Raw genomic sequence first — 10,105 nt, forward strand, 5'->3', positions numbered from 1 at the left:
GGGTTGCATGTATAATTGTTACTTTGACTTTTAGCTACGTGTAGTTCAATATATACCCTGTTGCGATTCAGTTGTGAGACGACGTCCAGCAGGTGACGTCTTTTACACGTGCATTTATAGTCCATCATGACCCTCTATGACAGGGGTTCTCAACCTTTTGCAAGCTGGGCCCCCCCCAAAGCTGGTTCATTGCAGTTGGGGCCCCAGTCTGGGCCACCAGACCTCTGATATTAATTTATACTTTATTATTGTTATTATTACTAGGCCTAATAGTAGGCATCATCTGCATTTTTTAAAGAAGCTTGCAGGGAGGTGATGTTAATGTTAATGTGAGACCTGAGCTGCTTTGCCTGGCAAAGATCCTCAATTCTTGGCTCAATGTTTGATAAACATAGCCTCAAATCATCCTTGATTTGTGCACGATTGCGGTATTTCCTTTTGAGTGCAGTCATTTTTGAGAACCCTGCCTCACACAAATATGTCGACGCGAAAGGAAGGAGAATCTTCAAGGCGATGTCACAGAGTTCAGGATATTCCTGCATCAATGCTGCCCAGAATGACGAAAGAGGGCAGGCGCTAAAGCAGAGGTGGGCAAACTACGGCCCGCCGGGAGATTTCATCCGGCCCGTGAGGCAGTTGGTCCAAAATAGTTAATTTGATGCAATGTCAGGGGGAAACGTGATTTCTACCGAGGGGAACGCTAGAGCCCTGCATTCCCTGGGCTTCGATCAGGCCAATTTTCACGGCATAGTTCAGACACGGGCCGGGCCTGTTTTAGGCTTCTCTTTATTTTTATATTTTAGACATCCATCAATTAGTGATGAAAAAATTGCCGCGCTGGTGGAAACAACACGAGACTGTGCAGTGACTGTGAAGAGCGGCTCGACGGTGTTTAGAGTCCCGCAGCAGCAGCGCACGCGCCGTCAGCGCAGCTGAAGAGTTCTGCTTCAAATACATGCAATAGGCTGAAGCTTGCTGCAAAGCCCCAGCAAACGTAATTACCATGAATGTGTCCGGGGGGAAATAGTAAGGAGATATTTGAATTATTTACTAATAAACTAGTGTTTTCTGTGTCAGTGTCGCAAAGATGAAGATGATGATCCTGACTCTCTCCTCATTAGACGCGCCTTTAGAGAGAAGTGCATCTTCACTGATTATAATGAAAGAGTTTTTGTTATCGATTTGATTTATTTCGTTAAGTGGTAATTTAAAGCTTTCTATAGATATATTTATCATGTCTGTGAGGCATGTATTCGCTGACTTTCGGTTCATTTTTGTGAAGCGCTCCTGTTCAAGACGAGACGGCTCATCATTGTTTTATTTATTTTATAAAAAGTTTTTTTAATATTGTGAGTGCACACAAATAAAAGTAGACACTTTACAATTCCGAATGATGTATTACTCTTACCTTTATGAGCAAAAATTACGGCGTAAGTTGTTTTCATTGAAAAAAATGCAATTGATTGCGCTGGTGCCTCCACGTCCTGTGCTTTAGCTTCGACTCTCCGCACAAACTACTGGATGCAGCGCACATTTATCTAGGTTTAACGTTTAAACATTGTTATTGTAACGGGGCTGACGAGACGTGAGACATGCGGATCCAAATGCAAGCTTTTATTTACAGGCATGGTCATAAATAAAGGCAGGGTCGAGCAATGGCAAACAGGTATGGCAGGGACAAGACAAAGAGTAATCCTAGGGCAAGCGAAGGTCGACGATGGGCGAACAGTATCCAAAGGGTAAGGCAGAAAGATAATCCAGGGAACACAGGCTATAATCCAGGCAAGGGAATAAACAGAGTCCAAACAGTGAGACAGGGGTAAATACAGGGAAACACAGACTAGAAGATAACAAACATTCCGTAAAGCAGCTGACACTAGGGGAGTGAAAAACGCAGGACAATACAGGAACTGAACAGAAACACGGAAAGGGTTAATCCAGGAAACACGGGCTCTGTAGAGTTGCTACGGCTAGGGGAGCGGTAAACGCATACAATACTCGGCCAGGAGGGAAACAAAGTCCAGGGTTTAAATAGTGTGTGTGATTAGTGATGCTGTGTGATCAGTGCCTACAGCTGTGTGTGCAATCAGTGCAATGAATGATGGGAAATGGAGTTCATTGTGATGTGTGGTGTGAAAGTCCATGTGGTGAGCGAGTGACCTCTGGTGGTGAATGAACGGAAGTGCAGACCAGATTCATGACAGCTATATGCTTGAACTGTTTTAGTATATCTATAGATCTCATTTTAGGCAAGTCGTGATGATTTGAGAAGGCTAAATTGATCAAACATGGCTATGATCAGCCTGCCGGTCTGCCGCTGGCTGCTCGGTCGTTACTTTAAGAAAGAATAAACTTATCTAACGAACAAAAAAATGCTCCAAACGTTTTTCTAAATTAACTTAATAAAAAAACGAAACGAAATGTAGAAAATTCGCCATTACATACAAAACTGAACTATTTTAATAGCTGAAACAGTATAACGCGATCGCGAGAGAATAAGACAATTGAGAGCCACCAAATGACGAATATGAAAAAACGAATACGACAGTTTCGGATTCAGTCAGGGTGCAAGGACCTTTAACTTTTGAGGCTTGCGCAGCTTCTCGAGGAGAAATCAAACAAATGAGTGCCATTTTCTAAAGTCTATGAGCGCAGCACACACAAATAAACTAAATTGACATACTGCAGTTAAATTTCAAAATGTGGTGTTTTTATATTTATAACATTTGAATACAGTTCAGCAACATACATCACACGACCTGACGACCAAGAGAACTGACAATTGACCATCACTAAATTTACCATCACCTCACGATTGAAAATGTGACACTGATTTCATATGACAGTTCAACAAACAAGTTAATAATATTAAGTCACTTACATTTTAGACGAAATAATGACTGTTTTTGTCTATTTTAGCAGCGAAAATAGATCCGATGAATCTAAACAAAGATCACAGCATAGGGCATCTCACAGCAACACTCAATCGTGTTTTGAATGATTCAGTGTTTTGAACGAATCGTTTGAATGAACGACTCAATGACTCGCTTAATAAAACCGCTTATCACCTGCATTTGCGCTCACTATCGACAAACCAATCAAATTTGTTCAAAACTCTTTTTTTTAAATCAGTCCAAACACATTTTAATTTTTATTCAGGAGTTATGTATATACAAAACTATAACTTTTTATGACAGTAGTTTAGTGATAAAAAAAATGTGCAATTTTTTTTTTTTTCAGGTTTTTTTCCCTCCCATCCTGTAGCCTACTCGCGCCCCACCGGTTGAGAACCACTGCTCTATGAAATCCTTATGAAATGTAAAAACAATTGTGTTTACACCTTGGTTAATACTGCAAAAATTAATTTAAGTGCCCCAAGTACTTTTTAAGAGGTTGTGAATAGACGTTCACTGATGTCCTTTACACGTCTAGTCAAGCATCCATACAAATAAAAAATAAAATAAAAAAACAAACAAAACAAAACAAAAGCACGGGAATCTTTATAACAACAACAACAACAACAACAAAAAAACACGACCATTTGTATTTACATATTGTTTAATGACAAATTATATTCACAAAGTGCCCAGTGTGGTTAAGTGATTGTGCCACTGCATTTTAGTCATTATTTGACCCCTTTTCCGTACATTTCAATACTTATATACATTTATAAATGTATAAAACAGACTGAAAACAAGAAATCAAAACATAATTTCAGTGTAAACCATGAATGGCAGTCATTACTGTCACAGTGGATATGGATAGGAGCACGTTTACATGATAGATGAGTAGTTGTGAAATATATATATATTTATAAATGTACAATACAATATATATTTAGTTTCCTTCTCTCTCATGAAATGGGTAAACTCTGGTCCACACTCCAATACAGTAGGTGGCGATATTGCACCGTTGGCGCTACCCACCAGAAAACTGAAGAAGAAGAGAACTTGAGGAGGGTGCTTTGTTGTGTTGCGAAAGTTGACGAATTATTAAAAATCTACTGTTGGGTCAGAACACTTTGCATTAATGTCGTTGAGTTTTACTTGTTTGACACGAGGGAACCGAAAGAAATGATGTGCACATTGTCAGCTGAAATGTATTTTGAGTTTGGCTAAAATTAGCTAGTATGCTAAAAGTTATTTGGGGTAAGGTTAGGCTTTACCCTAAAAAGAACCTCTGCTGGCGTGAGTTCGCCAGTATAAACCACCATGGGGTCTCTACACTTGAGTTGTGTTGTTCATTCGAATCGTGCCTTGAGTTTGGGCCGGCTGACTCCAGTGCAACACTGAGGCCCCAGGCCCGGCTATGTGCCCAAGGTTCCTACCACTCCCTTCAGGGACCAGGTAGTGAACCTGCAAGCGCTGCACCTGGAGGAGGCAGACCCAGCCCTAGCTTTGCTCTGTTCTGTACACTGTAAAAAAAAAAGTTGAGCCAACTTAAAATTTTAAAGGCAACAAACTTCAGCAGATTTTTGAGTTTTCTCAACTTGTTGTTTTAAGTTTATATAACAAAAATTTGAGAATCTCCCACAAAAACAAGTTGAGCAAACTCAAAAATCTGCTGAAGCTGGTAAAAAATGTTTTTTTAAGTTCGCTCAACTTTTTTTTTTTTTACAGTGTACGTGCACTGCGACAGTACGTGGATAGAACTCAGAGCTTCAGGACCTCAGAACAGCTCTTTGTCTGTTACGAAGGACAGCAGAAGGGGAAGGCTGTCTCCAAGCAGAGGATGACCTAGGGGAGCGCGGGGAACAAACTAACGCGGGGCAAGTTGAAACACGGACTTTTTATCCGGACGCACAAGTCAATTTCCACCTACTTCCGCCCACTGGTCCGTATGAGTGAGGAGATACGTGTGGAGAATTTTCAGAAGTTTCGACGGCGATTTCACAGAATTATTCGAAAAAGTGTGTTTTGGCACCATGTAAGTAAATTTTTCCATGTCGCTAATTTTTTGTTTAGTGAAGCATGTGTGCAGGTCACCAAAACCATTCATATATCATCATCTACCGCGTTTTCTTAGGTAAAAAATTGTACCATGCTAAAGCTTGTAGCTAGCTCGTAGCCAGTGCCAGCTAGGTAAGAGTCAGGAGACTACATGAGGGGTTAATTGTAACACAGTGTTACAACTAGGGCGACATAAAATAGGGATGCAAACCTGTCACTTTTGGTGAAAATAGCCATTTTAAATGCAAAATGGGCCATTAGTGTTAACAATATTGTATTTTGTCATCTTTCTTTGCATGTTGTCATCTTTTTAGTGGGTGACCATATTTTGTCTACCTCCTTTTATTGTCAATATAAAGCACATCATATTGAAGCGAATACAGTTTAGAACAATACAAAACTGAGCACAATCATAACATTAATTAATTAATTTATTAATTAATTACACAAAATAAAAGTAAATAAAATAAAAGTAAAAAAAATTAAGATAAAAAAATAAAATATAGGCTAAATAAAAACAAAATCTCCCAACTTTGTTTTCACAGAATGAGGTCAAGAAAACGCACCACAGAGAGAGGTGTGTCTAGGGAGCTGCTGATAGCTGCTGCCAGGGATGTTGAGAGTAGTGGCAGGTCAATCAGAGGGGTGGCCAAAGCACTTGGCATCTGCCATGTCACCCTCCACCGTTTTATCAGCAAGACTAAAGAGCTGCGAGCAGCTGGTAGCAGCAGGTCACCAACTGTTGGCTACTCGCACCATAAACAGGTCTTCACAGCTGAACAGGAGAGGGAGTTAAGAGACTACCTGAGGAAGGCGTCCGACATGTACTATGGGCTGTGCCCACGAGAGGTAGAGTTTACAGTAGGCTAGCCTAAGGTTTAGGGTTTATCATGGTATTTCAGTGAATAGCCAGGCCTCCACAAAGGCACAACTAGGCAACTGCTAGTAGTAGCTTAGGCCTAGGCTAAGATTTTGTCTATTCTCTCAGCCCAAGTTATGTGATTATAAAAATCATAGGCCGAGTTACTGATGAACTTAGTCACTTAACTGTGTGAATCCTACATAAAATCTGTTAATCTGGATTTGATGTGGTTTTTCAGGTCCGGAAGCTTGCATACGAATGTGCAGTGGCATTCTCCTGCAAATTTCCCGAATCCTGGAGGAAGACTGAGATGGCCGGAAAAGACTGGTTTACCTCATTCCTCAAACGAAATCCAGCCTTGGCAATCCGGAAAGCCCAAGCAACAAGCCTGGCCAGGGCCTCCAGCTTTAATCGGCACAATGTAAAAATGTTTTTTGACAACCTTTCGCAAGCCTATAATAGGTATGGATTTGAGGCGAAAGACGTGTGGAACATGGATGAGACTGGAGTTACCACCGTACAAGTTCCAGAGAGGGTGGTCGGTCCAAGAGGGCACCGCCAGGTTGGTAGGGGTGGATGTATATATTAATAAATAAATAAATACATAATTGAGTAGATAGATACATATATAGATAAATAAATAAATATCTGTTAGGTATCGTTTGGGAATTCATCAAGACCTTATCAATTCTGTCAACAAAAACATTGTACCATTATTCTGCATGCACTTCTTACGCAAACTTCTTACTAAAATTGTATCTGTATGGCTGACATCTATCAATACCCGTTCCTTACAGATTGGTGCGATGATGTCGGGCGAGAGGGGAAGCTTGGTCACTGTTGCAGTTGCTGTGAATGCCACAGGAAATGCCATCCCCCCTTTTTTTGTTTTCCCTCGGAAGCGGTACCAGGCCCACTTTGTCCGTGATGGTCCAAATGGATGCGTTGGTGTCGGAAACGGGAGTGGGTGGATGAAAGAGAAGGAGTTTTTAGAGTTTTTACATCATTTTGCGCGGCATGCAAAACCTTCCCTCGAATCCAAGATCCTCCTCCTGTTAGATAATCATTCCTCCCATGTCACTTTAGCTGCCCTTGATTTCTGCAAGCAAAATGGAATTGTCATGCTCACATTTCCGGCCCACTGCACACACAAGCTCCAACCTCTTGACCGGAGTGTGTTCCGCTCCTTCAAAGGAAGACTAAATTCCCACTTTGACAGCTGGATGAAGTCACACCCGGGAGAGAATGCGACCATCTATCACATCCCAGCTATTGTTGGAAAAGCAAGCGGCAACCCAGGAAAACATAATGGCAGGCTTCAGGTGCACAGGCATTTGGCCTTACAATACTGGGATTTTTAATGACAATGACTTTGCCGGAGCGTTTGCCACCGATAGGCCAACTACAGTATCTGCTGGAGAGACCGTTGCTGATCCCCAGAGGTAGGTTGGGTAGAAGTCTACCCCCAATGTGATATCTCTTAGTTGTACATGCCCTCTGATTGGCTATTCTATTATTGATAGAACACTGTCATGTCTTCTCAAATCACGTAACCCTATATTAATGTTATCTTCATCGCAGTGCAAAAGCCTACTTTGTGATGTGATGTGTGTGTGTGTGTAAACCTCAAGGCAAGCAGCAACCAGTCCAGTCGCTTCCTGGCCAGGCCCTCCAGAGTCTACTGTGGACTCGTCCACTCTGATCGAAAGGTTTGATTTACTGATAATGATCTTATCTTCATCACATTAACGTAATAGTCTACTTTATGAATAGAATATGTCTATATGTGTTTACTTTACAGGCCAGCTACAACCACTGCAGCGGCTTCCCGTCCAGGCCCCCCCTGCGTCTACAATGGACCCCTCTCCATTGAGTCTAGGACAGATGAAGCAGCTAATGGGTAGAGTAGGCCTACATGATCATCGTTTAGGCCAGTGACAGTTATCCAAACATCAAAGATATGAATAGACTGCATGGCCATCAGTACTGACCACTTTTGAGTGTTCCTAAAAAAAACATCAGCACAAAGGTCTTTTGTGGATAGAATGCAAGTCTGTATGTGTGTGTTTGTTTAGGGAAGACACAACCAGTCCAGTGGCTTCAAGGCCAGGCCCCTCAGAGTCTACTTCTGACCTGTCCACTCTGACCAAAAACTACAGACAGCCGACCAAGTAAAAAGAGGCCCTGAAGACCACATTTGAATCTCTGAAGAATATCATATGCACAATACCAAGTGGAAGTGTGTGTGTGTGTGCGTGTATGTGTTTAACTTAACAGGGAAGACTCAACTCCAGCTGCGGCCTCCAACACCTCTCCAAGCCCTTGTGGCCCTCAAAAGAATACAGATGAAGACGACTGTATAGTGTGTGGGGAGGATTATTGGTCTACCCCCTCTGATGAATATTGGGTGCAGTGTGGGGGTTGTTCAGGGTGGGCACATCATTTGTGTACAGGTGGAGATGATGTTTTTTTATGTGATGAGTGTAGCGAGGAGAGGAAGAAGAAGAAGAAAAAGAAGACAGGGGGAAGGAGATGAAGGGTGGGGGAGGGAAAGTGAACAGCAGGCTACTTTACAAATGGTGACTGACCAAAGTCAAAGTTTTTGTTAGATTAGTTTTCTGTTCAGTTTTGGAGAGCTTTTGTCATTGTAATGACTGATAAATGCAAATTATATTAAAGCTTTTTTAAAGGTCCTCTTCATCTTTTATTTTCTAAAAATACCAATGTTTTGTTTACAGAGTGTCTGTTAGTATCATAGATGGATAAACAATCAGTCTTTAGATTAAATTGTACTGAATTAATTGTTTAAACAAATCTTTCCAGCATGCGTTACAACTAACACCCCCGCCGTTACAACTTACCCCACCAGTGGGGTAAGTTGTAACATTTCACTTCCTCCACTTCTGGTGAAATTGTAAAAGAATGGTAAGTTTTAGAAACAAACTTTCATTGCTCATTTGTAGCAGAGATGTGTGCGTTGCTTGTGTAAAAAAAAAAATATCTAACTCAAATATATCTTTAGATATCAACCCAAAAGCAAAATCTGTTAGGTTGTGCCCCGCTCTCCCCTACTGGATAGTGGATGCCATCACCTTGGCCTATGAAGCACAAGGTGTGCCCTGCCCACTCAGGTTGCGTGCTCAATCCACTAGGGGTGTCGCATCATCCTGGGTGCTGGCTCGTGGTTCCTAGCTAACAGACATCTGTAGAGCTGCGGGTTGGGCGACTCCTAACACGTTCGCTAGGTTTTTATAACCTACGTGTCGAACCGGTTTCCTCCTGTGTTCTCACCTCAAACGGGTAGTGGCACTGAGAGGCCCGGCTCAGAGTCGGCTTGCGGCGTTCTTACGCCTAATTCTCCAGAGAGTTCCTTAACCAGGCAAACCCTGTCGAGTCCTCCAGCACTCCGGCGTCCGGACGTGGCGGAGCGTCCGGCGGTAGGCCTTTCAGCCAATGAATTCTTGAAATCTGGTGTGAGGTTGGTGCCCATATGAGTGACCCTGTTGGGATCCCATATGTGTATTTCTCTTATTAGAGCCGTGTCTCCCCTGGCAGACCACATTCTGCCATCTCTAATGATGCAGCCTAAGCCATCTCAGAGACTTCCATGTGCAATAGGGCCCTACGGGGTTACTTCACATGTCTAAATGCCACTTAACCCCCTCGGGGAGGAGGTGACTCCACAGTGTGCCTCTTCCAAATGGAAGGGCACGCTTCCCAGTGTTATCCAAGTCCTACTGTCGGGTTGCCCAAGGAACAACATTAGTTGACCTTCTCTGTGTAGAGCCCGGTCCTATCGTCTGCCTTATAGGAAGGATCAGGAGGCCTACACAGGGCACTGGAAGGGGCAGCTCCTGTGGCACTTTGGTAGGGATCCCAATTCGCCGGTCATCTGATGTGATGACCAGAGTGACCGAGTGAAAGGGAACGTCTCGGTTACGTATGTAACCCTCGTTCCCTGAAGGAGGGAACGGAGACGTCACGTCACGTCACGTCCCATCGCCACAGTCGCTGTACCACCGCTGAGCGGCCGGGTCACCGGCTCGGCTCCTCAGCGAAAGCATGAATTAATGTGGTGCACCTGCTGCCTTTTATACTCACGCTGTGATCAGCGGCAGCTGGATGCAATGATCGCATGCCAATGTCCATTGGCTCGTATAGTTACACTCAAAGTGGATTGGTCTCTCTGGCGAGATCCCAATTCGTCGGTCATCCGACGTGACGTCTCCGTTCCCTCCTTCAGGGAACGAGGGTTACATTCGTAACTGAGACATTACCAATGTTTATAGGAAGC

The 10,105-nt window shown here is 42.9% G+C and overlaps 1 protein-coding gene and 1 long non-coding RNA gene across 2 annotated transcripts in view; one reads left to right on the forward strand and one right to left on the reverse strand.

Moving 5' to 3' along the window:
• The window catches only part of LOC131532229 (uncharacterized), a 136,736-nt gene that overhangs the window by 53,929 nt on the left and 72,702 nt on the right, over nt 1-10,105 (reverse strand). The window lies entirely within an intron of this gene.
• LOC131531683 (uncharacterized) lies at nt 7,225-7,655 on the forward strand. Its single transcript, XR_009268757.1, has 3 exons — nt 7,225-7,253; nt 7,443-7,520; nt 7,613-7,655. It is a non-coding gene; the product is annotated as an uncharacterized LOC131531683 (long non-coding RNA).

This window comes from Onychostoma macrolepis, chromosome 23, assembly GCF_012432095.1.
Source record: "Onychostoma macrolepis isolate SWU-2019 chromosome 23, ASM1243209v1, whole genome shotgun sequence".
In the NCBI taxonomy this organism is placed as follows: domain Eukaryota; kingdom Metazoa; phylum Chordata; class Actinopteri; order Cypriniformes; family Cyprinidae; genus Onychostoma; species Onychostoma macrolepis.